The following is a 26,424-nucleotide window of genomic DNA, read 5'->3' as shown; positions in this document are numbered from 1 at the left end:
CGCTGACAATTGTCGCTGGAGTGAGCTCTGTGCTCACTGTCAACGCGCGCGGGAGGAGGTAGGAGGACCCGACAGATGGGTCCCATCTGTCGGTGAGTGCCCTAACTCCCTCGGCCGTGCAGACGCGCAAGTGCGCTTCCCCCTTGGGAAAGCGTAGTCCGGCTGGTACGTATCCGCTTTGTGAAAGCGCATTTCCATCCGAAACGTTTTCTTTTGAGTTTGATTATAAAACAGACTTTTGACCCAACTTTGACTGGCTCTAATTTCTAAAATAAAACTCCAAATGAGTTGATTCTTTTTCTCACCCCTTTCAAATTTTGTCTAGTTTATTTTCGTATTTATTTGAAAAAAATTCTAAGACAAATTTTTGTGCTGTTTGTATATTGTGTCTTAATTAGAATATTTTTAAAATTAGGTCATGGAGAGAGGAGCAAAAACTTGCAGAAGTTTAAGAGTGAACCCTACGTATCTACACTTTGAAGGCAAGCATTCTGAACCTACATCCATCTTGGTTATGTGTGGGTTGCTTGATGAGAATAACTTATGGATATGCTAAACTTGTGGTGTTATTTCATGTGACAATCATGTACGAGGCTTCATGAATACATTTGAGATGCATGGGACTGTGGCCACACCTTCCTACCCTACTTGTCTACCGGATGGGATTCGGTATGAGTCAGTGTCTTGTGGAGACATGACCATGGGACTGACATCTCATGGGACGAGAGTGGTCAGCAAGGCATGTTAGGGCAGGTGGTGACATTGTGTGCATCTTGTTGATACTAATTATGCAGGTAATACTTAAACCTCCTGAGTCGGCCATAAATCGACTCTTGTCAATATGTCACCTTACCCTTTCGTGCTATGATAGTTTCCTGGATAATGGATTCAGTATAGTCAGTTGTAGACCTAGTATCAGTCACACACAAAGTAGAGGGGCCGTGGACTAAATCCAGTCTTTCCGGTCCAGGATTTGAAGGGAGGGCACTCCCCGTTAGCGCGTGGTATATATTTTTGATCCCATGCTAGTCGAGGTCGGAGCCTCCCCGTCTTATGGTTTTGCCTTGGCAGTGTAGTACAGGTGAAGTCGGGCTTCACAGAGGTGAAATGGGTGTGTGCTGGTTCTGAGTGTATGCTTCTAAGGTACTATATGCTGGATTAGTCTTGTTGACTATCGGAACTTGTAAGCTGTGGGTAAAGAGTACACCCTCTGTAGAGTTAAAACTATTCGAGTAGCCATGTCCTCGGTCAAGGACGACATGTTGACTAGTCCAGTGTCGGTCTGAGTGTCGGTCTTCGGAGGTTGTTAAAGAAGTATGAGACTAATCAGGGAATATGGTGGATGATTATAAACATTATTTTCTGTGGACTAACCTTTATGATATTGATTGATGAATATCCCTGGGACGGTTCTACCTCCTAGATATTCTTTATTTATCCATATAAGTTCTTTATGTGGTGTCGCTTAGACGCCCGACTATGGCATGTGTATTATTTCATATAAGCCCTTTGTGTGGTGTCGCTTAGACGCTCGACTGTGGCGTGTTTATTAATTCATATAAGCCCTTTATGTGGTGTCGCTTAGACGCCTGACTGTGGCATGTCTATTATTTCATATAAGCCCTTTATATGGTGTCGCTCAGACGCCCGACTGTGGCATGTTTTATATTACATATGTTATTATTACCCTTATTGATTGCTTATTAAATTTCAGTATGATTATATTTTTACTAGTAATACTTGAGAAGTATTTCTGGGCTCACGAAGTATTGTGGCATTATTATAAGTGTATAATTAACCCTGCCAATTTATGTTTGTTTCATGATGTTTGCGAGTACATTCAAAGTACTTACTGGCTTGTCCCTGGCTATTGTCTTGGCCAGATTGCATGCTTGGAGAGGAGGAGCTTGATGATAAACCCAGAACCTAGGCCTCGAAGACAGCAGCCGTGTGAGATAGGAATTATCCAGGTCAGCTGTTCCTGTGGGAAATGGAGTCCAATAGACGCTGGAGATCCCCGAACCGCTTCCGTCATCAACCATTAGAAACATTTTGATGTACTCTATGGACCACCCTGGTCCTGTACCTCATTTGTAGTTTTGCTTGGACAATTTGTATCAAGGGATTGTGTGCCAGCTAACAGTATTCCTGGGGCTGGTATACTTAAGGGCCATTTGAAGGGAAATTAAAAATTCCTGAAAATCCGGTCCCCACAACCTTGGTATCAGAGCCATGCTGATCGTTGGCTAATCCTATCTTAGCCAGGTAAATAAACCTAGGAAACCACCTAGTCAAGCCTACTCAAACCAGTAGCCCGCATAGTGTTCGCCAACACCTTTAGAAAATCGGTGCCCAACCTATCAGACTAGCCCTGTGGTCACATGCATGTGACCCATGACCTATTTGTCCTTTCTCGCAATCTTGCGAGGGAAGACTCCAATTTCCTTTTCTATAAAGGGAACGATGGCACATCAAAGCACATCACAACCACTACCACCTCAAGATGCCAGGCCCCATTGTCCACAATGGGACCACTGCTACTGACTAAGAAGGTTTTGTAGCCATCCTAGCCAACCTGACCCGTCGTGCCTTTGTCATGAAAGAGCCTCCGCAGTATGTTGTGTACCAAGAGCGCACGAGTGATGCCATTCGTCACTTCTGGGCCACGGTACACATCTCCAGCAGGAGTGTCACCCAAGAGCGTCCCCATCGGTTCACCGGAAGGACAACTTCCTAGGAGCCCAAAGCCATCCAGCTCGCATATCGAGAGGCAATAGTTTAACTCCGGCACCTGTCGCCAGGAGTTATCTGTCGCTCGTTCTACTACTACCCTAGCCGTGGAGGTTATGGTAGGCCGATCCATGTCGCCAGAGGAGACCATGAGACCGACCCCGCCCTGTTGCACCTTGTGCGCTACGTGAGAGCGCAAGAGGCACTGTACGCTCAGGTCACCCTCGACCTGCTTGCAGCTCGTGAAGAGTTGGCCCATCTTGACCCAAGGAGGAGAGAAGTGGAGCCCGACGCCATCAACCTTGTAGTGTTGTTTGGGAGACCGATTAAGCTCCAGAGATCTGTCCCAGCTGCCGACCCGAATCATGGACCTATCTCCCCCGAGGAGCTTCGCCGCATTTTGGGGATTTCCTCCAACGGAACGGTAGCCACATCACCGCACAATGGACACCACCGCTACCCCAACCTTGTAGCTCCACCTCCTTCCCTGAGCAACCGTGATGCCGTAGTTCCAGCAAACTCGACGCCCGCAAGACCCGCTCACCTAGATGTTAATGAAGTAGACTAAGCCTTGACCCTGCTTTAGAATTCTCTTGCATGTAATGTATGAGCTGCTATTTTCATAAAGTAAATGAGTAAGCTATTTTTGTACCATTATTTTTATAAGCACCACAGATAATCACCTGTGTATGATTTTAGGCAGCATAGCTATAGTTGGACGTAACCGCGAGAAGCCGATTCCCTGCAGACCAGCACAGTAATATGTCACATTTCGTGGACTATTATCTGTGGCCTTGCCCAGACCACGTTAGAGCGAAGCTAACCACCGAGACCAAACCAACCTACGACTTGTGTCCCAACCCCGCCTATATAAGGGTCACCCAGTGATCTTTCTAGCATCTCTCACCTTGTGCACTGGATTCAGAGCCTTTTGCCATGCTACCCCAAGGGAGTTACCTCAGAACTCCGGATGCAACTTCGGGCAGTTTTGTTAAAGTATTGTGGGATTTTACCTGCAGTACCATGGATTCTTGCCTTCCACCCCGGTACGAGCTGTTCAAATTGAGGATCACTTCCACTATCTCGAAAATTGGGCAATTGTGCACATTTTCCCAGTGGACCCTAACCAAGACCCCATGGAAATCTGCTTCAGCAGAGAATCTATGCCTACCATGGAAATGGCCATAGAGGTTGCTTCCTATGAAGCGGTTACTCGTCTTCAATATGCAGTACAATATGCCAGTGAAAGGGGGTATTGTTATTTTCCGAGCCGTGCAGAGCCCGGAGGAGCATCTTCTTTTCCGGGAACCCGTTCAGAGAGAGACCCCGTGTTGTTCAGGCTCGTGCAATATGTCATCGCTCAAGAGCGCTTGAGACAACACGTGATAGATTTTCTCCAGAACCTCGCCATCAAAAACCTTTAGATCGCCATTGGCGAACCCGTGAGGATAGACCCAACATGACGCATTTTGCGAGTCCTCCAATCACTCACCCCTGAACACGAAGTAGATATTCCACTGCCAGGAATATCCCCTCATGATCGTTAGATTTTTCTTTTGCGTATTCCATAAACGCCTGGCTGTATTTACTAGTATAGTTATGTTTGTGTAATGAGATGATTGTGCCTTGTATTTTATATTACTGCGATCACGTGTTTTATTTGTGTGATCGCTGTAAATTTTTGCATGAGATTGCTTTTTCTTAGCATGGTCCTTGCGTGATTATTTTTCTTAATACAACTACTGCAGAAAAAATATTTTTTCAACAAGATTTTATTCGCATGCCAATCAGCTCACAACCACACTCACTCTGCCAATGCACTAAGAGCAGAACCACACACACAGAACCCTAGCTAATTGCCTCGCTAGCACCATAGTTTCTCCGAAGGGAATACACTGTGAGTAATTTATTTTTGCAAGAGTGCTACCGGCATGCTGGCAGCCACACCGGCATTTTTGCGCGCGCTTAGTCTTTATGTTCATCACCATTGCAGAGAACCGCCACCCGAGAAGCGACATCGCGACGATCATCTTGGATAATCATGCATAGGAGCATTGAGAATCCGATCAACGCTGCCGTTATTCCAGCCAGCAAGACTACCACCCACCCCGGGTGCTCGTCCACCGTTGGAGCATCGCTTTGAGCTCCTGCAAACAGAGAGGAAGAGGGGGAGGAAGCAGGAAGAGTGAGGCCGAGAGTGAGGTAGAGGAGAGAACGACGCAGTCATTTTATAGCCTGAAATCGGTGCGCGATGGACGCAGTCCACCAGCGCCGCTCGTCGCTCGATCGCCGATATTAGAAAACAAATCCGCGAGCAGTACCAGCAAAGCGCTGGCTCGCGATGCGAGTGCACGCTGCACTGGCAGCTAGCACGCCGCGCACTAGCATGGTACGTCCCTAGACGCCTATGAGCTAGAAGCCACGCATGGAGAATGAAGTGAAAAGTGCAACACAGACAGGAAAGAGGAGAGCCAGAGGAAGAAGAAGAGACTGACTGTGGGCCTAGGACCCACCTGTCAGCGAGAGAGAACACTATGCACTCGTGTATGGCAAGCACAATTCGGAAATTGGAAATTTTCCTTTTTCGAATATTTTGTCGTAGCCGTTCATAGACACGCCTCAATTGCCCCAACCATAGCATTTGTCTGTATCACCAGTACCACACCTTAGCTGCACCAATTATTGTTTTTACTATGATCTCATTATTTTTGTTTCGATACCGCCTTGCGATTTCGTCTCTAACAAATCTCGAGGACGAGATTTTTCTTCAAGGGGGTAGAGTTTGTAACACCCCAAATTTTTGCCATAATTTTATTTATTAAAATTTGGCCAGGATTATTTTAAACTTTTATTACTGGGTTTTCTACTATTTTCAGAACCTTTCTTATTATTGGTTTTATGAAAACTCTTTCTGAACTTAGAGCTTTTGAAAATTTATTTGCGACTTGAGTGTTGACTCAATTATTTTACCTTTCATTGACTATTCAAATGAAGGCCTTTTCTATAAATTTCCTTCTAAGTTTCATTTATTCAAAACTGGTTTTAATTTCCTAAGGACCCAATTTTGAACTACAACCATCTGATAACTTCTTTTAAAGTTTTCACAAAAACTTGGTAATAACCTCATATGTTTTTGGATCACTTTTGTGCAAAAACCTAGCTGGGTGTTTTGGTAAAATCTTGCTCAATATCTTATTTTCTATTCTGGTCCAAGTAGGTGCTTTGCACTACAACCCCTTAATAAAAGTCTTCAAAAATTCTGCAAAAAATTGTAGTGGTCAAAAGGTTCATACTAATGAGTTTTATGCAAAAATATATGTTGGTCTTTTGAAATATTTGAGCACCCCATCTTGTTTTCTCTTCTGGACCAGATTGGCAATTTACACTACAACACCATTTTTTATTTCCCAATGACCTTGATTTTTTTTGCTTGTAGTATACCCTGCAAAACCCTTAAGTGCTACATTTTAGGCCCATCTGAGTTGTTTAACCTGTGTTATATCATCACCTTGTTTCTGTCCAGAAATGGACTTTTGCTATAGTTGCATTATGAAGTTGTTGGGTTGCTAAATCTAACCAGACCAGCATTGTTTGCATCCAAAGAGGCATCTGTCTGGAGATTTTTATGGCTAGATAGCATCCCTAGAAGCCCATGACTTTCTGTCGAACACCTTGCACCCATAGACAAAATGGGCATGTGGTTTTGTTTGTTTGGTGAAGTTGAACCCAGGACCAAACCAACATGTCCGGTAACCCTTTGCCACCCCATTAGTGGATTTGGAGTTTTGTAGCTGCACCCAGAGTACCTGGCATGCCCTGGCATTGTGTCGAGCACCTGGCAGGCATGCCAAGAGCACGCTCCAGAGCGCGCGTATCGCAGCCTAGCAACCGAGTCGCCGCATCCCCTCCAAACCACACCTGTGGCTCTTGCTCGCTCGAGGAGACACGCCCCCGACCTCTCCAACACACGAGGATCACGCGACAGCCTTTGGGAGCACCACAACCGTGCCGACCGTCAAAGACAGAAGCATGCTGCTGCTGCACAGAGCTCCCTCTGCCATGGCAGCGCCGCCCGAGCCACCCCCCGAGCGCCACCTGCCCGTGGACCTATCCTCTGCGTCGAGCCCTTGCCTAACTCGCATTGTGGCCACCCTCGGCCACCCCTATGCCCTCGCCAGAACTGTCGCCGCTGTTGCCATCTCCACCGATGCACCGATAGCTCCGGCTATATAAGGAGCCCCCGGAGCCGCATAGTAGCCAAGAACTGTCCTAGGAGCCGTAGCTACAGTCCCCTAGCTCCAATCGAGCCGGAAGACGTCTTCTTCTCCAGCTCCAGTGGTTTCACCCGCCGTCGTGCCTCGGTCGATTGGGCTTAGCCGAAGCCCTCTAGCCTCACCCGAGCCTACCATTGATTCCCCCTCAACCTCCTGGAGCTGCCCCAACCCTCGGATCGCACCTAGAGCGCCTCCTGGCTAGCACCTCATCGGACCCGAAGCTCCCTCCGCCGTGGAGGAAGGGCTGCTCGCCCTCGAGCTCCACCGCGTACCCATGTCCCAAAAAATGGATGCGCCTTATCCTCCTGAGCAGATGCATAGCTGGAGCTTCGCCTGAGGTGCACCGAGTCGCCGGCAATTGTCGCTAGAGTGAGCTCTCTGCTCACTGTCAACGCGCGTGGGAGGAGGAAGGAGGACCCGACAGATGGGTCCCATCTGTCGGTGAGTGGCCGAACTCCCTCGGTCGTGCACACGCACAAGTGCACTTCCCCCTCGGGAAAACATAGTCAGGCTGGTACGTATCCCCTTTGCGAAAGCGCATTTCCATCTGAAATATTTTCTTTTTGTTTGATTTTAAAACAAACTTTTGACCCAACTTTGATTGTCTCTAATTTCTAAAATAAAACTCCAAATGAGTTGATTCTTTTTCTCACCTCTTTCAAATTCTGTCTAGTTTATTTTTGTATTTATTTGAAAAATTTCTAAGACAATTTTCGGCGCAGTTTTTATATTGTGTGTTAATTAGAATATTTTTAAAACTAGGTCATGGAGAGAGGAGCAAAAACTTGCAAAAGTTTTAGAGTGGACCCTACCTCTCTACACTTGGAAGGCATTCATTGTGAACCTACATCTATCTTGGTTATGTGTGGGTTATTTGATGAGAATAACTTATGGATATGCTAAACTTGTGGTGTTATTTCATATGACAATCATGTATGTGGCTTCATGAATACATTTTAGATGCATGGGGCAGTGGCCACACCTTCCTATATTACTTGTCTACCGGATGGGATTCGGTATGAGTCAGTGTCTTGTGGAGACACGACCGTGGGACTGAAATCTCGTGGGACGAGAGTGGTCAACAACGCATGTTAGAGCAGGTGGTGACATTGTGTGCATCTTGTTGGTACTAATTATGCAGGTAATACTTAAACCTCCTGAGTCGGCCATAGATCGAGTCTTGTCAATATGTCACCTTACCCTTTCGTGCTACCATAGTTTCCTAGATAATGTATTCGGTATAGTCATTTGTAGACGTATTATCAATCACACACCAAGTAGAGGGGCTGGGATGAAGGTATCCACGGCCGTGGACTAAATCCAGTCATCCGGTTAGGGGGCATGGGTGTTTCTGGTCTGGGACCGGAAGGGAGGGCACTCCCCGTTAGCGTGCGGTACAAAATTTTGATCCCATGCTAGTCGAGGTTGGAGCCCCCTTGTCTTATGGTTTTGCCTTGGCAGCGTAGTCCGGGTGAAGCCGGGCTTCGCGGAGGTGAAATGGGTTTGTGCTGGTTCTAAGTGTCTGCTCCTAAGGTACTGTATGTGGGATTAGTCTTATTGACTATCGAAACTCGTGAGCTATGGGTAAAGAGAACACCCTCTGCAAAGTGAAAACTATTCGAGTAGCCGTGTCCTCGGTCAAGGACGACTGGTTGACTAGTCAAGTGTCGGTCTGAGTGTCGGTCTTCAGATGTAGTTAAAGAAGTATGAAACTAATCAGGGAATATGGTGGATGATTATAAACATTATTTTCTGTGGACTAACCCATATGATATTGATTGATGAATATCCGTGGGACGGTTTACCTCCTGGATATTCATTATTTATTCATATAAGTCCTTTATGTGGTGTCTCTTAGACGCCCGACTGTGGCATGTCTATTATTTCATATAAGCCATTTGTGTGGTGTCGCTCAGACGCCCAACTGTGGCATGTTTATTAATTCATATAAGCCCTTTGTGTGGTGTCGCTTAGACACCCGACTGTGGCATGTCTATTATTTCATATAATCCCTTTATGTGGTGTCACTCAGACGCCTGACTGTGGCATATTTTATATTATATATGTTATTATTACCCTTATTGATTGCTTACCAAATTTCAGTATGATTATATTTTTACTACCAACACTTGAGAAGTATTTCTGGGCTGACGAAGTATTGTGGCATTATTATAAGTGTATAATTAACCCTGCTAATTTATGTTTGTTTCATGATGTTTGCGAGTACATTCAGAGTACTCACTGGCTTGTCCCTGGCTATTTTCTTGGCAGATTGCGTGCTTGGAGAGGAGGAGCTTGACGGTAAACCCGGAACCTAGGCCTCGAAGACAGCAGCCACATGAGATAGGGATTATCCACGTCAACTGTTCCCATGGGAAATGGAGTCCCATAGACGCTGGAGATCCCCGAACCGCTTCCGCCATCAATCATTATAGAAACCTTTTGATGTACTCTATGGACCACCCCTGGCCTTGTACCTCAATTTGTAGTTTTGCTTGGACAATTTGTATCAAGGGATTGTGTGCTAGCTAACAATAGTCCTGGGGCTGGCATACTTAAGGGACATTTGAAGGGAAATTAAAAATCCCTGAAAAATCTGGTCCCCACAATCGGCCGCCTCATTGGGCCGACGATTATCTGATCAACTTGGTATCCATGAAAGTAACTCGCCACATTAGTGACTTATCGTCAATAGTCCGCCATCAAGGGATCTTTAGAATCCCAGGTCCCTGAAACTTGCTGCGCTACCAAGTCTGAGTCGCCCAGATACCTGACCCGGGTGAGACTCATTTCCTTAGCCATCCTTAGCCCATGCAACAAAGCCTCGTACTCAGACACTTTATTGGTACACGGAAACATGAGCCATAGAACATAGCAAAACTTGTCACCTCATGGACAAGTTAACACGACCCCAACCACGGATCCTTCTAATTGTCCGGACCCATCAAAGTTCAGGGTCCAGTACGTGTTGTCTCGCCTGTCCTCTGGAATTTGCAACTCCATCCAATCATTGATGAAATCTACCAATTCTTGAGATTTGATAGTCGTTCGGGGCATGTACTTCACCTGGTGCGGGCCAAGTTTAATCGCCCACTTAGAGATCCGTCCAGTCGCCTCTCGATTTTGTATGATATCGCCAAGGGGTGCTGAACAATCCACAAGAATCGGATGCTCGTGAAAGTAATGTTTCAGCTTCCGGCTTGCCATAAAGACCCCCAAAACCAGTTTCTGCCAATGTGGGTATCGTTGTTTTGATAGGGTCAAGACTTCACTGATGAAATAAACCGGCCGTTGGACTGGATATTCTTTTCCTTCCTCCTTCCGCTCGACAAAAACAACAACTTTGAACTGGCCGTGGGCTCTTTGTCAGCCGGGGTGGCCAGAGCCGGCGGCTCAGCCAACGGCTTCTTGAGCACTTCGAAGGCTTTGTTGGCTGCATCGGTCCAAACAAAATTTTCCATTTTCTTCAACAATAGATAGGGAGGGATCGCCTTCTCCCCCAGGCGGCTTATAAACCGGCTCAATGCTGTGATACAGCCCGCCAGGCATTAAACCTGGTTTATGTTAGCTGGCTTACCCAATGAGGTTACCGCCTTGATCTTGTCAAGGTTGGTCTCAATGCCTCGTTTAAAAACTAAGAAGCCCAATAGTTTACCAGCAGGGACCCCAAAGACACACTTTGCCAGGTTATGTTTCATCTAGTACACTCAAAGGTTATCAATTGTTTCTTTGAGATCATCTAAGAGTGTTTCCTTCTTCTGAGATTTCACCACAATGTCATAAACATAAGCGTGAGCATTGTGCCTAATCTGCGAGTGAAGGCAATTCTGCACACATTGGTGGTAAGTCACCCCTGCGCTCTTATGCCCAAAAGGCATAGAAATATAGCAGAAGGCACCAAAGGGGGCTATAAAAGTTGTCTTCTCCTGATCCTCCTTAGCCATTTTGATCTGATGATAGCCTGGATATGCATCAAAGAAGCACAAATGCTCGCTACCCGCCATAGAGTCAATGATCTGGTCGATGTGCAGGAGGGAAAAATGATCCTTGGGATAGGCTTTGTTGAGGTTCATGTAATCAACACACATGCGTGAGGTGCCATTTTTCTTTAGAACATGCACTGGGTTAGCCATCCATTCAGGATGAAAAACATCAACGATAAATCCAACAGCTAGGAGTCGGGCTACCTCTTCCCCGATAGCCTTGCGTCTCTCCTTGTTAAAACAATGGAGGTATTGCCGTATTGGTTTCATCTTTGGATCCACATTAAGATGGTGCTAAGTGAGTTCCCTTGAAACTCCAGTCATGTAAGAAGACTTCCATGCAAAGATGTCCCGATTCTCACGGATCAACTCAATGAGCACGCTTTCCTATTTAGGATCTAGACCGGTCCCAATAGGGAACTGCTTGGATGAGTTGCCTGGGACGAAATCAACCTGTTTAATATCTTCAACCGACTTAAAATTGAGAGGTTCTTTGGACTGAACAGTCGGTTTCTTGAGTGGACTCATATCAGCCGGGTCGACATTAGCCGTGTAAAACTTTAGCTCCTCGGCAGCGCAGGCCGACTCAGTGTAGGCTGCGTCCCCTTCTTCACACTCTTGAGCCGTCATTATTTCTCACTTCACCATGAGAGGGCCATTGGGACACGAAATTTTAAGCTTGAGGTAAACATAACTGGGGCGAGCCATGAAACGTGCATAAGCTGGTCTTCCAAAAAGAGCGTTATAAGGGCTTTGTATATTCACCACCTCGAAAGTCAAGGGCTCGATCATGTAATTGTGCTCATCTCAAAATACCACATTAGGCTTGATTTACCCAACTGGGTATGCCGACTTCCCGGGGACGACGCCATGGAAAACGGTGGTCGAAGTCTCCAAGCTGCTGTCGAGTAGATTCATCCGCCGAAAGGTGTCATAATAGAGTATATTGATGCTACTTCCTCCATCCATGAGGACCCTTGATAGGTTATAGCCACCCACCTGAGGCGCCACCACCAAAGCCAGCTCTCCGGGGTTGTCGATTCGAAGAGGATGATCATGTCACCACCAAGTGATTGGTTGCTCAGACCAATGGAGGTACTCGGCAATCGCTAGCTCAATCATGCTGATAGCTCTTCCTTTAACCTTTGTGTCTCGCTTACAAGCATTGGTTGTGAAGACATGGTAGAGACCACTACTTGGTTGTTTAAGGTTCCCATATGACCCGCCAGGGGTATCCCGAGCCGTACGTTCCTCTACGTGCTTCTCAAGAATCTGGTTATGGTATTCTCGCATGATATATCAGTCCTCCCTTGAATGTTTGGCCGGCTTCTCCTGAGTACCGTGTTTGGGACAAGGCGCCTTGAGCGCAACCTATTAATTGGGTGCCTTGCTCGTATGATGATCCTTAGGGTGGCCACTTCATCGTTGGTTTTTAAAACGAGCATTGGTATTGACCGCAGACTCTGACCAGGATTCGAATTGCTTCCGTTTGTTGTTACCTTGACCTTCAACGTCCCCATCTCTGGGATGATGCGCTAACCCGGTGTTCTTCGCCATGGGGTGACTTCGGCCATCCCTACTCCAACTGGGGTGAGAACGACGAGCCGGCTCGGCGATGTTGGTGCAGATGTCCGGTTCTTGTGCTGTTTGGTTGACCTGACCAATGAAGCTATGTATATTGCCGAAGGGGACTCGGTACCCATACTCGATCGAGTCAGCATCGGGACCCCAGTTTGAATCGTCGATTTAGATCTTTCCATGATGACTCTTCGTCATCTGACCCGCCATGTAGCTCTCGAACCCTGGAATAGCTCCCTTCGAGAACTCAACTCCACCTTGCACTAGCCCCATGGTGGGCGCCAACTTTCGTGGTTTTCTCACGGCAGATGTCCTCATGAACGAACTTAGTGGTGAGGCCATCATCGCGGTGTGGCGAATCGAAGGGGTTGATTGGGGACGACAGACGGATTTACCGAGGTACGCCCCTCCAATGGAGGTAAAATCCTATGCCCTGCTTTGGTGTCTATATTGAAGGAGATATTTATTACAAGGATGCGAAATCACTAACCTAGCTCTCGAGGGTGTTTTCCTCTCTTTCTCTGGCTCGAGGGCTCTTCTTTATATATAGGCAGAGGCCGCGAGTTTACAACAGAGTCCGGGTGGAATAAGCTCCCGTGACTTACTATAATTCTACTTCATCTGGCTTCCCAAGTTAGGCAAGTTTGTGGCGTCTCCTGCCTTTTGGGCCTTGAGTCACCGTCTTGTGGTGTTGGGCCGCTAGGCGACTTACTGGATAAGTCTTTGAGCCCATCTTTATATCTTGTCTTATGGTTTGAGCCGGCCCCATAGGGCAGGTTATATCCCCGACATCCCCCGAGTCTATTCACATATATTTTTACAAATGCTACTATTTTCTAGCTCCCTTTATTTACTTTTTATTTATTTTCTATTTTATATTTATCAACTATCAACCACACTGCTCATTTTCTTGAAAGTCCACCTTTGTATGGAAGGAAGGAGAAGGACCAGGATTTTACCTCCTCCCCCTTGGCTGCACCCTAGGGTTAGAAGTGGTTGTTACACACGCCCCTCCACCTATATATAGAGGGGATGGGGCACCCTAAGGGCACACAAAAAGCCCTTGGCGTCCCTCTCTCTCTCCCTAGATTGTTTTCTCCTCCGTTTGCGGTTTTGGTAGCGCTAGGCGTAGCCCTACTGGGATAGCACCACCACCATCGCCACCATGTTGTCATGCTGCCGAAGAACTCAGCTACTACTTCATCCACGCTCGCTGGATCGAGGTGGTGAAGGCGTCATCGAGCTGTACGTGTGCTGAACATGGAGGTGCCATCTATTTGACACTTGATTGGGACGTTCGTGATTGGATTGTTGGACGGATCATGATTGGATCGCGAAGACGTTCGACTACATCAACCGCATTTCTCAATGCTTCCGCTCAGCGATCTACGAGGGTATGTAGATGCACATTTCCTCTCGTAGATATGGATCTCCATAGATTTCTCTTGGTGAGCGTAGGATTTTTTTTGTTTCCCATGCGATGTTCCTCATGTGTGGTATCAGAGTTAGGTCCATGCATAGATAACATGCACGAGTAGAACACAAAAGAGTTTGTGGGCGTTGATGTTCAGATTGCTTACTTCTTTAGTCTTATTTTGATTTGGCGATGTTGTAGGATGAAGCGGCCCGGACAAACCTTACTCGTCCACGTACGAGAGACCGGTTCCATTGACTGACGTGCAACTTGTTACATAAAGATGGTTGGTGGGTGGTTGTCTCTCCCAGTTTAGTTGAATCGGATTCGATAGAGGCGGTCCTTGTAGTACGTTAAATAGCAACTTGAATATCGCCCTTGTGGCTTTGCGTAGGTAAGAACAATTCTTGCTAGTTACCCATTGTAGTCACGTAAAACATGCAACAACAAAGTAGAAGATGTCTAACTTGTTTTTGGAGGGTATGTTGTGATATGATATGGCCAATGACATGATGAGATATATGTGATGTATGATGTGGTCATGTTTTCTATATAATTATCACAACTTGCATGTCGATGAGTACGACAATCGACAGGAGCCATAGGGTTGTCTTTAATAATTTGTCCCTTTTTGCTTTACTTGATCGCTGTGATTTAGCAATAATGGTAGAAGCATAGTTGGAGCGACAACCCCAATGGCAAGACGATGATGGATATCATGATGATGGAGATCATGATGTCATGTCCGTGATGATGGAGATCATGCCCGTGCTTTGGAGATGGAGATGGAAAGCACAAGATGATGATGGCCATGTCATGTCACTTATATGATTTCCGTGTGATGTTAATCCTTTTATGTATCTTATTTTGCCTAGGACGATGGTAGCATTATAAGATGATTCCTCACTAAAATTTCAAGATAAAATTGTGTTCTCCCCAAGTGTGCATGTTTGCGAAGGTTCGTCGTTTCGAGGCACCACGTGATGTTCGGGTGCGATAGACTCTACGTTCGCATACAATGGCTGTAAGCTAGTTTTGCACATGTAGAACATTTGGGTTAAATTTGACGAGCCTAGCATGTACATACATGGCCTTGGAACACAGGATACCGAAAGGTCGAACATGAGTCATATAGTAGATATGATCAACATGGAGATGTTCACCATTGAAACCACCTGATCTCACGTGATGATCGGACTTGGGTTGGTGGATTTGGATCATGTCACCCCCAAACAACCCGAAGGATGTTTATTTCAGTGAGAGTTCTTAAGATATATGATTAATTGAACTCATTATCATGAACATATTCTAAGTTGTATTTGCAATGTATGTTGTAGAACAACAGCTCGCAGTGTAGCTCCCATGTTCTTTTGTTGCTTTCCTAGAGAAAACTAATTTCAAAGATGATATTAGCAATTATGCGGACTGTGTCCGTAAACTAAGGATTGTCCTCATTGCTGCATTGAAGGCTTATGTCCTTGATGCACCGCTTGATGTGCCACCCCCTCAAGCATCGTCTATGGGTGTTGAGAACATCAGGCACACATGTTTGGATGACTACTTGATAGTTCATTGTGTCATGCTTTACGACTGAGAATTGAGGCTCCAAATATGTTTTGAACATCATGGATCTTATGAGATGTTCCAAGAGGTGAAATTGGGATTTCAGGCTCTTGCCTATGTTGAGATCTATGAGACCTCCGACAAGATTCTTCGCCTGCAAGATGAAGGAGAATAGCTAAATTGTTGAGCATGCACTCAAATTCTCTCGGTGCTACAATCGCTTAAATCATGTGGGAGTTGATCTTCTAGCTAAACAGTGATTGATATAGTTCTCAAGTCACTGCCACCAAGCTACTAGAGATTCATGATGAACTATAACATGCCAAGGATGTAGAAGATGATCCCTGAGCTATTGGCGATGTTTTACACCGCGAAGGTGGAAATCAAGAAGTAGAATCAAGTGTTGATGGTTAGTAAAACCACTAGTTTCAAGAAGGGCAAGGTCAAGAAGGGAAACTTTGAGAATACCAAGCCAGTTGTCATTCCAATGAAGAAACTGTGGCACCCCGGCTCAGAGCAAGCAGCCTACCCTGCATTGCTAGCCCATGGATAATGTCTTCTGGCAACACACAACAACTTGGTATGGAAATACAACCACTTTATTAATCTCTAGCGGGTACATTGGTTCCAGCTTACATAAAGAAGCGAGGCCCAGCGGCACACAAGGTGCGGCTATAAATATGTACATTACTTAGTAGACAAGCATGAGGCCTCGATGCTCACGACACAACTACTTGGCAGCGGACAGACGACGTAGCAGAGCTCCAGCTCATATGGACACAACTGGGACATGACCTAGAGTGCGATGATGCACCTCAGACTCCTAGAAGTGCTTCTCCAGGAACTAGCATGACACGCTAGGTGAGTACTTTGAATGTACTCGCAAGCTCACAACCAAAAAAATACAATAATGACAAACAATGATACGATATTTAAGCTGGTTATATACAAGACATTACATGCTACTCATGAAGTGCAAGTACTAGCCACTTAGTGTCTCTCTTACCATGATGGTTACCGCGTAACCATATCCATCATCTTACCAGGGTGATCACCTCCGGATCACAAAAGAAACCATCTCATTGATGTTGATACCATATAACATATGCCATATGATTATATATATCATTAGTGTGCATGTTAATCCTTTTTTGTGGATCCATGATGTGACCTACTACTAATTGTGTCCATGATCGAGGATGTGGCTATCGGTAGATCATATACACACACTACAGAGGTTAGTACACTGTACCCACACCATAGAACCCATGGCCTCATGTTCCCATTCGGGTGGACCAACGACGTTTTGACAAAACCGATCTTCTGCATGACACTCTCCTGGCCACTCCAAGCAACTCCCCTTTGGGATAAGTCATGGGTGGCCCCGGATGCAACTCTAGAGATCACCCGACCACCGTCGTGGCAAAACAAAATAGTCCCAAACAGGGACAGTGGTACCAAAACAACTATGGGCACACAAGGCTATACCTACCTACCGAGCGAGGGTAGCACCAGCGCATAGCCTTCCCTCGCTAGAGGCACCGACGAGAGGCATGTCAGTAGACCAAATAAGGGCCTTCCCATAAAGGAAAATGTGCTTGCACTGGGAAGCTCGATTTGATGGCACCATGACTCGATCAGCAACATGTTCAAGTTGGATTATTAACATTTTTAACATGAGATAAAATTTACCCGAGCCATAGTATGCAATGTAAAGTTCCATGATATGCATATGCACAAAGTTGACCTAATGACTGTACTAACACAAGAAACATTATGATGGTATAACTCTACTGTAAAATCTTAACCAAGTAACCATCTTACTTTTATCATACTAACAAGAATAGCATGAAATTTAAGTTAGCACAAGTGACGCCATTTAATTTATCATATGCCATATATGAATTTAAGTTCAAGCAAAAATCATAGTCATTGCAAATCACCCTTGAAAATGTTTGTGGTGGCTTGACTTAGTTCAGAGGAGGGTCACAAAACTCCTGGTACTCTTCAAGGCAAGTTGAACCTCCTGAAAAAAATCAAAATACAAAAAGGAATATGTCACATAAAGCATTTTAATGCACTAGAAAATATGTACAACAAGAAAAATCTCAATTTTTGCATGCTGACAGAGGAGCTTAATACAAAACTGTTGCAAAAAGAATCATCTCATTTGGACTTATGGTTTAAGAGTTAGAGGTGGTCAAAGTTTCTGTCAAAATATTGACTTTAAAAAAATAGAAAAATCCGAGAGAGGCCACGTCAAAGGCGTAATCTCAGGATACGCCTGCACTTATACCACTTCGGGAGAGAGGGGAGAGACTGATAGAGGGGGCCCTCGTGTCAGCTCTATCAGAGGGAGAGAGGTAGATAGGGACGACGGCTTGGCCGGCGATGAATCTCCGACGAGGAGGGCATGGTTTCCGTCAGCAAGGAGGGGAATGGACGTACCTCATCAGGATGAGTATGCACGTACCAGGAACTTGAGAAGAGAAGGTCAGACGACATTGCGGGGCTCTTCTCCATATACGGCGGGTGCCGGAGCTCGTTGGCTCTTGGGATTCCGGCGAGGTTGAGGTGCTTCAGCAGCACCGTCACGCTCCATGGAAGGTCTACGCAAGAGGAGATGGAGAAGGACAAGGAGCACTGGAGCAAGATGTCGATGGAAATGGGATCTGCGGCCAACTCGGGCGATGATCGGTGGCTGGAGGCCCGCCCGACCTTGCCGTGGTGCTTCTCTAGTGTTCTCGTGGCCACATGAGAAGGGTGTGGCTAGATTGGCTCGAGATGGGTACTATTTATAGGGAGGGACGAGGTAGAGCTCTCGCACGCCGCCGAGGCTTATGGAGCGGTGAGAGGGGACGAATGGGGTTCAGGTGGATGGGAGAAGTCAAGGGGATCCTCCAAACAGAGTGGCAATGCCATGCAAAGCATAGGACACACGAGCGAGACATTTGATTCACGCGGATTATTGTACTCCGTGCGCCGCCGCGTCTGCGTCCATCGATCCAGCCATTGGCGTCGAGGAGCGACAAAGAGGGATGGGTAGGAATGGGCTGAAGTAGTAGGAGGGTGGAGACATGCCGAGGCATCACAGGGCGAGCTCACCGGAGAGACAGAGCAGTGGCCGATGCGCAGAGCACGTTGAAGACATGTCGAACACCTTGGTGCCACGCGGTCACTGCATGCACTGATGCTACATGTGCGCCAAGGCTGCCAGACCATGTATAGGCTCAAGTCCCTTCAAGGGAAGACCTATATGTGGTATTGGTTCATCTCCACACTACTTCGACAAGAAATGATAGAGCTGGCAAGTTTCTGGACAGAAACTGTAGCAGCTATTTGCAAGAAAAATAGAAAGACATATGAGCTAAAACTTGGAGGCCAAGGTTTAGGTTGGAAGGTAGCTTTGCTAGAAACATTTCAACTCAAATGTAGAAGGCAAAAGTGCACTTCCTTCACATTCCAGAAGATAAGATTTTGCCGAGCCAAAATTCTTCACATGACATGAGATATTTTTGCATAGAAAGGTGAGGCACGACCTAAAGAAAGCTACGGAATTTACTCAGATTTTTCTGAGCAAGAAAAATGAGGGTTGCTTTGGATCATAAGAGAGAAATACTCATTTTCAGGCACAAAATGAATATTATTTTAAATGGCAATATCATGAGAGAGATGATGTCTTAAGATGGTTTGAGAGAACTACGAGTCACTTGGGTGAAGATCAAAAGAATGCTCAAGTGAATAATCCCCATGAGATGATTCAAAAACTCAGTTTCAAATCAATTATTCAATAAATATCAAATAAAAGAAAAGGGGCAAAAACGAGGTGAATCTCGTCCTCGAGATTCGGTTGCTCGGGAAACAATTCAGGGAATGCATTCCTTAAAAAGTCCTCTGTTTCCCAAGTAGCTTCTTCCTCGGTATGGTGGTCCCATTGTACCTTGTAAAATTTTACTGACTTGCTCTGGGTGACTCTTTCCATCTCATCCAATATTTGGAAAGGTCTCTCTTCATAATTCAGATCCCGAGCAAGATCTATGTCGGTCATGTGAGTACATTTTTCTGGCGGTGAGACACACTTCCGCATTTGCGACACATGGAAGACATCGTGTATGCATGACAACTTGGCTGGAAGTTCCAACTAGTATGCCACTACACCAACCCTCGACATGACAGGAAAGGGGCCAATATACCTTGGTGCAACCTTCCCGCGAGTGTGAAGTCTTTTGACTCCCTTCATGGGTGTGCCTCGGAGATAGGCATACTCGTATGATTCAAAGCTGTTTTGTCGGTGTTTAGAATTAAAGTAACTATTTTTTCCGGATTTTGCCACCTGAAGTCTGTCCCGGAATTCTCTTACTTGCTTCTCAACTTCCATCATTAGGTCCGTCCAGAAGATGCGGCTACCTCCTGTCTGAGACCACTTCTGAGGAGTGCGGCATTAACACCCATACATGGTTTCACATGGTGAAATATTGAGGTTGGTGTGATAGTTGTTGTTGTAGGAAAACTCTATGTAGGGCAAACTATCTTCCCAGTTAGGCCCTTGAGCGAGTGCGCATGCGCGAAGCATGTCTTCTAGTATCCGGTTCACTCGTTTAGTCTGACTGTCTGTTTGGGGATGACAAGCTAGATTGTACTTCAGGGAGGTTCCCAAAGCTTGATGAATGCGTGACCAAAACGCCGAGGTGAAAAGAGATCCTCAATCAAAGGTGACGGTTCTTGTAACTCAATGCAAGCCAAGATTCTGGACACATATAGTTGAGCAAGTTGGTCTGCTCGGTACGTCGTCTTAATTGGAATGAAATGGATACCTTGGTCAGCATGTCCACCATGACCCATACGACATTATTTCCTCGAGGAGTTTTGGGGAGTCCCATGATGAAGTCCATCCCTACATCATGTCATTTCCACTTTGGAACATGTAGGGGTTAAAGCAACCTGACGGGTTTCTGATGTTTCACCTTTACTGTGTTGGCACACGATAAAATATGCAATATCCTTCTTCATGCCATCCCACCAAAATGTTTGCTTTAGGTCTTTGTAAATTTTGGTCCCACCAAGATGTGATGAGGACATCAATACCATTGTTACACCGACAACCCCAGCTGCTATACATACTGGACCAGTTTCTAGAGCTCGCGCAAGCCAATTGAATTACCAGGTACTTTCATTTCTTGGAAATCCTTCTAATGTTCATGAACATGTGATTCTGCCTAAGTTAGATACTTTTGTTGTACCTATGAATGAAGGACCTAGCATGGACAAGAAGGATATCTGTTGGATCAAGCATGGAGAAGAAGGTGCACATGCGGGAAAGAACAATGGAGCTTCCATTGGTGATTTTCGAACTTTGAAGCCACCGTAAGGAGAGCATGAAGGCTTGGACGAAATAGTCACGATGCCAGTTTATAAATTTCGTCCATAGACTATTTTAGGTGCCGCACCACCTTATTTTTGGGCCAGGCCCATGTAATTTTGAAATACCATATTATAGGATGGTTTTAGAGTCCGTGTGTGTGGGGAAACCGAGTTTAGGGTCGTTTTCGGACCCCTCCTCCAAGGATCATGAAAATTCCCCTGTGTTCCCTCATATATACAGCCCTTAGGGCACCGTTTAGACTTGGGTTTTGTTTATATTAGAAGTTCGCCATAGCTGCAACTTCGCGTTTTTCATTTGTGTTGCATGACGAGAAAAAGGCGTCACAGAACCCCACCTTCATCAATAAAGCTTTCCTCTTATATTCACAATATCCAGATTGCAATCTTAGTTTCTTGCTTGTTCTTTATTTGCATGCAGGAAACATACCCTCGTGGTCAAGTTGATTGTGCTTCAGTGTTGTCGATAACCTCTCGGAGTTGGTTTAGCGATTGCTAAGGCGCGACGCCCTCACACGTTCGTAGTCGGATTGTCAAAGTCTACTCCACAAAAACGATAACCATCATCTCATCGAAAGACATGGACAACTTTGCTTATATCAAGTGGTATCAGATTTCCAGGTTTCTCGGTGAGATTTTACCAGTTTTTCGTAGTTAGATCGCATCTGTTGTTCCTACCTATAGTCCACGGAAAAGCCACAAAAAATCAGGGTTAGATCATCATATCCGAACCAATCTGAGCCTTTGCATAATATTTTTCAGTATTTTGCTTTGTTGAATTTGCGGTTACATCATCGTGTTGAGTTTCTGGTCGTAGTGTCTAGTCCTTTAGAGTTTCTAGTTTTGTTCACAGGTTGTCACGCCGCCACCGCCCCATCTTTTATCGCTGCCATATACTACCACCACGCTACCATCATCGCTGCTGCCATATACACTACTGGAATTCAGTTATTTGCCGCCTGCCACATCTTTGCCGTCAGCCAGCAGACGACAAAGAACCTCTATGCCGTCAGCTTTGAGAAAACAAACGGTAAAGATATGGCTGATGGCAAAAACCCTATTTGCCATCAGCCACCTCTTTGCCGTCTGTCTACCGATGGCAAAGGTAGTGAAGGCAGACGACAAACCTATTCTCCTCTCTCCCCACCCCACCCCGACCCACCCCACCACTTCGCCGTCTGCCTAACTACATTTGTTGTCCGTGGCAGACGGCAAAGGGGATGGATCCCTATAGGTCGTCCTGCCCACCCGCTCCCCCACTCTCTCTCCTACTATCTCTCCCCTCTCTCCCCACCGCAACCGGGACCCCACCCCAGTGCCGCCGCCGCCACCCCACCCCAGCGCTGCCGCCCCACTCCAGCGCCGCCACCCCACCCGAGCGCCGCCACCCCACCCCAGCCCAGCGCCACCACCCCACCCCACCCGCCCCGTCCCACCCCAGCACGGCCGCCGCACCACCGGCACCCTCCCCGCCCGACCCACCCCAGCACGGCCGCCGCGCCCCAATCGCCCCCAGTGCCCCTGCCGCCCCCGGTGCCACTACCGCCCCGCCGGTGAGTAGCACCGTCGGTTGCCCCTTTTTTCTATTTTTATGTTTTTTGTTTCGGTTAATTTGGTTAGTTTATAATTAGGTTAGTTTTATTTTTCATTAGGTTAGTTTATTAGTTTATTAAGTTAGTTTATTAGGTCAATTAGGTTAGTTAGTTAGGTTAGAAGAAAAAAGAAGAAAAAAGGAGAAGAAGAAAAGAATTAGAAGAAGAAGAAGGAAAAGACGAAGGAAAAGAAGAAGAAGAAGAAGAAGAAGAAGAAGAAGAAGAAGAAGAAGAAGAGGAGGAGGAGGAGGAGGAGGAGAAAGAAGAAGAAGAAGAAGAAGAAGAAGAAGAAGAAGAAAGAGGAGAGATGAGAAGAATAAAGAAGATGACAAAGGAAAAGAAGGAAAAAGAAGAAGACGAAGAAGAAGAAGAAGAATAAGAAGAGGAAAAAGGAAAAGAAGGAAGAAGAAGAAGAAGAAGAGAAGAAGAGAAGAGAAGAAGAGAAGAAGAGAAGAAGACATAATAAGTCCAAAATGGCATAATTCGCCCATTTAGCTCCAAAATGACATAATAAGTCCAAGATGGCATAATTAGCCCATATATTCCAGAGGCCCCCGACGACCGACGCCACCAACCCCCGACCCCCGACGCTACTGACACGTGACTCCTGACCCCCGACGCCCGACACCACTGACCCCCGACCCCGACCCCCGACTCCCAACCCCCGACTCCACTAACCCCCGACCCCCGACGCCACTGACCCTCAACTCCCGACGCCACTGACCCTCGACCCCCGACCCCCGATGCCCGACGCCACTAACCCTTGACTCCTGACGCCACGGACCCTCGACCCCCGACGCCACTGACCCTCGACCCCCGATCCCCGACCCCCTACCCCCGACCCCCGATGCCACTAACCCCCAACCCCGGACCCCCGACACCTCTTTGGCCTCTTGTTGATCGAAAAGACCCCAACCCCCAATGCTAGTGACCCTCGACCCCCGACGACATTGACCCCCGACCATCGACGCATTTAACCCGACTCCCGACACCACCGACCCTCGACGCCACTAAGCCCCGACCCCCGACACCTCTTCTACTTACTGTTGAACGAGAAGGTGCTTTTCGTCCTTCTAGATGCCCACGGGGTCATAGTTTTGTAAATTATGAGTTAGATCACATATTTACTGATTATGTTAATTATAAAAACATCATATTTGTGTTAACCGTGTGAATTTCAATGTGCAGTTGTTCGTCGACCTCCATGTGCGTTGGACGAGCTCCGCCCTTGCGTTTGTTGGTGAGCACAAATGACTTCTCCTCCTACCCCCTTTAATTTGCTCTGTGCCGGTCTTCGTGCTGATGAAACTTGCTAGCTATAGGTTTCTTCAATCATGAGTGTGCGTGACCAGTATGCGTCTCCCGTTCGAAAGGCCGACATCTATAAATATGCATTTCTTTGCATATTTATAATCGCCATCCTTTCGAATTGTCCAACATTATCCATGGACAGCCCGAGTATGTGTAGATTGGGTTCATTTTCCCGTATGCTGTGCTTTGGACCCGATGCAGAATTTCGTCACTGCCTCCCTGTTGTTCTCCGGGTACACATCCTCTCTGCTTATTGCTGAGACGTGTATCAGGAGAATAGCGGGGATGTGCTGTCAAAATTCTGCGTCGCATCTGGAGGAGAGCATGGGAAAACGAACCCAGTCTACACATACTCGGGTGGGATTAGGACCTATCTTTACCTATTAGCATGTAGGTTGCATGGACGTAATAAAACTGACAAACTTGATTAGCGTATGAATATAGATGATGAATTATCTATTTATTTTTTGTGCGACCATAGGTAGCTAGGCAACATGAGTGATCGTGCTTGGATATACACTGGTCACCCTAGTCAGAAAGACATGACCCATGAATGGTTAACAAAAACCAGGGGGTTTGTGAGAGGCGTATTTGCAAATGGCTAGCAAAAAACATGGTGCCCCTGTCCCAACTGCGACAACTGGAAAAAGCAGACAGAGTTTGAAATGAGTAAACACCTGTAGAAGTGGGGTTTTACGCCTAATTATACGGTGTGGACTTTTCATGGTGAGTCTGGCCAACGTGCCAGAGCTGAGGTGATTCGTCGTCGCACCGACGAGCATGGTACCGGGATTCAAGCTTTGGTGCAAGACTTTGATGATGCTCAAGATTCGGACGATGAGATGGAGGAATCTACAAAGGCCTTCTATGAATTGTTGGAGTCTTGAAAACGTCCTCTCCACGAGCAGACTGAGCTTTGTCAGCTGGATGCCATCGCGCAAGTAATGGCTCTAAAGGCTCAATGGAACCTTGCAGAGAATGGTACACCGTGATGATGATGATATTTGGACGCTTTCTACACAAAGGCCATGTACTGCGTGCAAACCTGTACCGGTCAGAGAAAATCCTCCGTGTACTTAAGATGCCCTATGAGAAGATACATGCCTGTGAGAATGGATGTGCCTTATTTAGGCCTGAGTATGCGGCCTTGAACTATTGCCCCATTTGCAATTCTTCCAGGTATATTGTGGTAGACAACGGTATGGGTGAGAAGAATCAAACCAAAATACCCATTCGTGTTCTTCGGTATCTTCCAATCATACCAAGACTTCAACGTCTTTTCATGGTCGAAGAGACGGCCAGACAGATGACATGGCACAAATTGGGAAAAAGAACCGAACTAGATGCGGATGGGAACAAGATGCTGGTACACACTTCAGATGGTTTTGCGTGGAGGCACTTCGATGCATTACATAAGGATAAATCGGAAGATCCAAGGCAACCTAGAATTGCCATCCGCACGGATGGGTTCAATGTGTATGGTATGATGGCAGCACACTACAGTTGTTGGCCTGTATTTGTCATTCCACTCAATTTGCCACCCGGAGATATTATAAAAAGAAAGAACATTTTCCTGACGTTGATAATTCCAGGGCCCAACTATCCGTGGAAGAATATTAATGTGTACATGCAGCCGCTTCAGGATGAGTTGCAAGAAGCCTGGGATAATGGGATCAAGACCTACGACGCGGCTACCAAAACAAATTTCAAAATGCATGTGTGGTACATGTACTCGACGAATGATTATCCGGCATTTGCGATATTCGCTGGCTGGTGTGTGCATGGAAGGTTCCCGTGCACCACATGCAAGGAAGCTCTTCAGTTCTGTTGGCGGCAGGCTGGTCGCAAGTTTTCTTGCTTTGACATGCATAGACAATTCCTGGATCCTGACCAGAAGTTCAGAAAAGACAAGAAGAATTTCATCAAAGGTAGAGTTGTCAAAAACACTGCACCAACTACGTTGACAGGCCAACAGACCCTTGATCAGTTAAACGCTCTCGAGCCTGATCCTTTGCGTCAGGATACTTCAAAGGGTATAATACGGAACACGCGTGGACTCACAAGTCATGCTTATGGGATCTGCCTTACTTCAAAGACCTCCTTTTCCCACACAACATCGACGTGATGCACACTGAAAAGAATATTGTGAAGGCCATTTTTGGTACATTGTTCGGCATAGAGGGGAAGTCAAAAGATAATCCTAAGGCTAGAATCGACCTGGAGGCTCTATGTGATAGACCTTTGCAAAACTTGCGACAACGGAAAGGAAAGCAAAGCATAGCGAACCCAAAGGCATGGTTCAATCTTGAAAGGCCAGCTATGAGGGAAATGCTATTGTGGGTGAAAATGCGGTTGATGTTCCCCGATGGGTATGCTGCCAATCTAAAGAGGGGAGGGAGTCTTGAGAAATTGAAAATATTTGGTCTCAAGAGTCATGATTGGCACATATGGATTGAGCGGGTAATGCCAGTGATGTTGCGTGGCTTTATCCCTGAGGATGAATGGCTAGTACTCGCAGAACTGAGTTACTTCTTCCATTCTCTTTGTGCGAAAAAACTATCGCCTGGCGTGCTAGATGAAATGGAAGAGTTGGCAGCAGA

The sequence above is a fragment of the Hordeum vulgare genome, chromosome 5H (genome assembly GCF_904849725.1).
Source record: "Hordeum vulgare subsp. vulgare chromosome 5H, MorexV3_pseudomolecules_assembly, whole genome shotgun sequence".
NCBI lineage: Eukaryota > Viridiplantae > Streptophyta > Magnoliopsida > Poales > Poaceae > Hordeum > Hordeum vulgare.
This window is presented reverse-complemented; position numbering follows the sequence as displayed.